We start from the raw sequence: 5,303 nt of genomic DNA on the forward strand, positions 1-5,303 counted from the left end.
TGTCTTTAAACTTTACTTTTCTTGCCCAATTTATCTTTCAAGCAATGCTTAATTTCTTTGCCCAATTTACATCCTAGCACCTTTAATTTCTATGTCAAAAACCCTTTGATTCAGTCGAAGGCATTTTACTGCTTTGTTTCAATTCAATGCAAAACATTTCGATTTCAGTCAATTTACTTTTCGAATCTTTTCTTTTACACTTCTTTTATCTTTTTGGCACTTTTTCGATTTTATTTCTTGTTGTAATACTCGTCTAATTCAAGAACCTTTGATGCACTTATAGAACTGGTACCTGCAAAAGAGGAGTATGTTTCACTCCCAGGTCATTAGAATCGAACCACCATCGATTTGCTAAAAATCGACAAAACAAATTGACACGCCCGGTGGGACAGTTTTAAACTAAAGTGTGTCGAAAAACTTATCATGGTGTCATTTAGTGTATGCAATTAAGAAGTGGAAAGATTATTCACATGGCTGATGAAGCGTCAAATGTGAATGGTGGTTCGTCCACCAATGATAGCATACCAGTAACTGTGCAATCTTCGGACGTTACTTCACGTTCAGAAGGAGTGGTTCTAAGTGAAAGTATAGTGGTTACTAGTGTACAAACTCAAAATATTGGACGTAATATTCGTCCACGTGGTACTTTACCACCAATCCAGCCTCCAATAACTATTGGTTGGCCTCCTTATGGCCTTCCTCTCGGTTATACTCCCCGGTGAATAGTTTTGTTCCTCCTGTTCGTTTCGGGAGTGTAAATGGAGAAAGTAATTCTCAAAACCCACAATACTATTCTGAGTACTCACGTGATTATAATGTGGGATCTACTCAAATGCCTCAAATTCCATGGTGGTATTTCGACAGCATGTAGAGGAAAATCATCATGATTTAGTCAACTTGTTGACTCAACAAATGACCACAATTCTAAATCCCATGATGGTTGATCATGAATTGAAATTCGAACGTCTTGCGAGGTAAGTCGAATGAATTGCTCGAATCGTTGATTATGATGATGGTGAAAGGCATGATGTCAGGGAAACAACGAAGGATTCGAGAATATATTTCAAATGAAAACAATATTTTAAATAAAGAGAATCCTCAAATAATTCCCCGTGGTCAAAAAGCAGATGACGTTTTAGCCAGGTTACGTGCTAATTATGGTGGTGAATGTTATCAAGTCACAAGAATTGTGGAAAAAGTGCTCAATCGAGTTGGTTTGAATGTTGGTTTTATGAATCGACCCCATTTTGTGTCTGCTTTCCCTCAAGTAGTTCAAATGGTTGAAGTGCCAAGAGGGGTGAAAAATCCAAAGATAATCACAAAATTTATAGAAAAAGTTGGAGAATCAACCACTGAACATGTCGCTCGATATTTGGTCGAGATTGGGAATTTAGCCAATGATGAGAATTTGAAAATGAAGTTCTTTCCTTCTTCGTTGACGAAGAATGCGTTTACTTGGTTTTTGAATCTCAGGCCAAATTCGATAACGATATAGAATGAGTTGGAAACTGCTTTTCATGCTCAATTTTATCGAGGGGAATTGAATGTGGCAGTTACTGATCTAGTTGCTTTGAAATATGAGGATGGTGAAACCATTGATGATTATATGATACGTTTCAAAAATGCTAGAAGTATATGCTATTTGTCATTACCCGAGAGTGAAGTGGTGAAAATAACAGTTATGGGGTTAGGGTTTTATATGCGTCGAAAACTGCTTAATGTGCATATCCCTGATTTAGCCCATTTGGCTGAAAGGGTTTGTCAGGTTGAATTAATGAAGAAAGAAAATGAGAAATATAGGAATGAACAAAAGTTAAAGAGTAAACCTTTTACTCGAAAGAAGAAGGTTGCTTATGTGACCATGGAGTCCTCAGATGAGGAATTCGATCTCGAAGCAGAGGTTGATTTGGCCGAACTTAAGAAGGGTCCTCCATATGTTTGTTGCTTACTCAAAAAGTTTCCTAGTAAAGAAAGGTCGAATGATTCAAAATAAAGAGTGGAAAATAATATAGTTTTGATATTTCAAAATCTAATAAGATTTTCGATGTGTTGCTTAAAGATAAACAATTAATCCTGTCTGAGGATAAAACTTTACTTTCGGTGAAAGATTTAAAAGGGAAACCTTATTGTAAATTTCATCAAGCAACAGTCATTCGACTAACAGCTGTGTTCGTTTTAGGAATTTGATACAGGAAGCTATAATGGAAGGACGGTTGAAGTTCGATGATGGGAAGAAAGAGATGAAAGTGGATACCGATCCTTTTGATGCTGAAGCTAGTTTTGCTTAACCATATTTTGGAGTGAATATGGTTGGTATGTCTTATGACTTTGATGTGGCTCTGGATGATTTCGAGTCACAAGTTCGATCGGTATATCCTTGAGCAGGAGATGGCCTATTATATTTCTTAGTACAACAAAAAATAAAGATCGAGATGTATCTTTGTGTCCAAGATGTAATGCTGTATTTGATGCTGAAGCTGCAGCAATTTTTGAAAAGGAAAGGATGAAGAAGGAGTTAGCTCATAGAGAGGAGCAAGCTCGTCAAAGGCAACCTATTCGGCGTATAGAGGGGCAAAGTTCTAAGGCCCCTCAACAAAATGTTGTTGCCCCATTGAGCCGTTTTCAGGCCATAGGTGTCCAGTAGATTCGGAATTGTCAGGAATTCCAAAATCGAGATGCTCTTTATCGACGAAACCCACAGTAGGACATCGAGGACCTCCTCGAAACCAATATCCCTATAACCATGGTTGAGCAAGGGGATATCCAAGGGGTAGAGAAAGAAGGAATCTAAATCAGAACAAGAAGCCTCAATCAGACAAAAGCAAGGGGGCAACGCCTTCAGTGCATTCCCGAATAGTCTTTCCTTCTGATGGGGAGACATGCCCAAAGGAAATTCTTTCTCCTGCAAAGTTAGAGAAAGGTAAGGCAATAGCTCATTCTTCAGGAATTGATAAAGGAAAAGAGGCTGATTTGGATGAGGAGTATTTCGAAGAAGGAGATGATGAGATGGTTAGAACTATTTCAATTATTCCAACTGAGTATGTGGGTGAGTATGAAGGTGTTCCAGAAGAGGACTATGATAAGGATTCTGAAGAGGCTTTTTCCTTTATCCGATATGAAGACGAACCAGGATATTTCCTGAGGCCTACTGAGAAGCAAAAGTCTCATCTTTTCCCACTCCATATTACTACTACTTTGAGTGGGATTAAAGTAAATAATGTTTTGATTGATGGTGGAGCAGTAATTAGTCTCTTACCAGAAAGGATGCTGATAAAAGTTGGTAAGCATCCTGATGACTTGGTTCCCACCAATATTGCTGTAATAGACTTTAGTGGCTCTTCTACCCCTGCAAAGGGTCTGGTTACTTTGGGGGTCAAAGTAGGGTCATCTGAACGAAATGTTGTATTTGTGGTGGTGCCAACAAAAGCAAGTTACAATGCTTTCCTGGGTCAAGACTAGATTCACGGAGTTGGGGCTGTACCATCGACTGTGCATCAAAGTGTCATCCTTTGGACAGAGGATGACAAGCCTGAAGTTGTTAAGGCAGATTCAAATCTTTATGTTGAACAACTGCATGTCGATTTCAGGGTATATAGCTCGAAACTGAAGCCTTTGCATGTTGACAGGGCGTTGAATTCGTATAATTGTGAATGTTGTTATTTGTCTTCAGAAGGTTTAATAGTGAAATTACGTCATCGTTATTTGAACGTGACCTCGACTGGCTGGGATTGCTCGTCTTAAAGAATCTGAGGCATTATTCGATGGAGCATGTTCGAGATGTCTCTGATTACCTGGTAACTTTAAATAATTATTTAAGTCATTTCTCTTCTGTAGAAAATAAAAGTGGTTCCTCTGATGAAGTGGAATCATTTAGGGATGCAAGTTCTTTTCTTAGTTATAACAACTCGATGTCTTTGATCGAGTTTAGTCATGGTTTAAGTTTCTCTTCGTTATGTAATGCAAGTGACATTGTTAGTTCAACTACTGATTTAATAGCAGAAGTCCATTGTGTTAAAAATAAAGCTGTTGTTAATCCAGTAAAAGATCATGTCCGTTCTGTTTATAGTGAATCTGTTGATTTCTCTTTTGATTACATTTATGATTTGGAACCTTGGGGTTTTAAAAAACAGTCAGCAAAAGATGAAGATCATTTTAAAGGGTTTGAATCTCAAGATCCCTTACAAGAAATTAATTTAGGGTCTCTTGATGATGTTCGAATCACTTATATTTGTAAAGATCTGGTGGATCCTTTTTTATTTGAACTTTTCCATCTTTTACATGAATTTAAAGATTATTTTGCTTGTGATTATCATGAGATGCCTGGTTTCGATTGTTCTCTTGTAGAACATTGATTAGCGTTGAAATCAAATGATAGACCTGTGAAGCAAACTCTTTGTCATTTTTCTCAATAAATCAATCAAAAGATTAAGGAAGAAATAGAACGGTTAATTAAAGCAAAGTTTATTTGAACTGTACGTTATGTTGAACGGGTTTTGAATATTGTTCCTGTAATGAAGAAAAATGAAAATTTAAGAGTATGCATTGATTTTAGAGACTTGAATAATGCTACACCAAAAGATGAGTATTTTATGACAATCGTAGATATGTTAATCGATTCTACAGCAGAAAATGAAATTCTAAGTTTTATGGACGGTTATTTGGGATATAACCAAATCTTCATTACTGAAAATGATGTGTCCAAAACTGCCTTTCATTGTCCTGGGGCATTAGGCACTTATGAATGGGTAGTTATGCCTTTTGGTTTGAAAAATGCTGGCGCAACTTACCAGCGAGCAATGAATGCTATATTTCATGAGTACATTGGGAAATTTATGGAGGTGTATATCGATGACGTTATGGTAAAATCGATTTCGGTAAATCAACACATTGATCATTTAAGAAAAGCATTTGTCACCATGAGGAAGAAAGGATCAAAGATTAATCCTTTAAAATGTGCCTTTGGTGTATCGGCTGGGAATTTTCTAGGTTTTGTTGTTCATAAAAAAGGAATTGCAATCGATAAGAGTAAGGATGATGCAATATTAGCATTGTCTTCGCCTAAATCGAAAAAAGAAGTGCAATCTTTTATGGGAAAAGTAAATTATCTTTGAAGGTTTATTTCGAATCTTTCTGATCAAACTCGAGTGTTTGCATCTTTAGTGAAACTAAAGAATGATTTACAGTTCGAATGGACAAATGAGCACCAACAGGCATTCGACTCCATAAAGGCTTACTTATCTAAGGCTCCGATTATGGCAAATATTCGCCCACATGAGCCTTTAAAATTGTATATTGCAACATCT

The sequence above is a fragment of the Arachis ipaensis genome, chromosome B01 (assembly GCF_000816755.2).
Source record: "Arachis ipaensis cultivar K30076 chromosome B01, Araip1.1, whole genome shotgun sequence".
NCBI classification, from domain to species: Eukaryota; Viridiplantae; Streptophyta; class Magnoliopsida; order Fabales; family Fabaceae; genus Arachis; species Arachis ipaensis.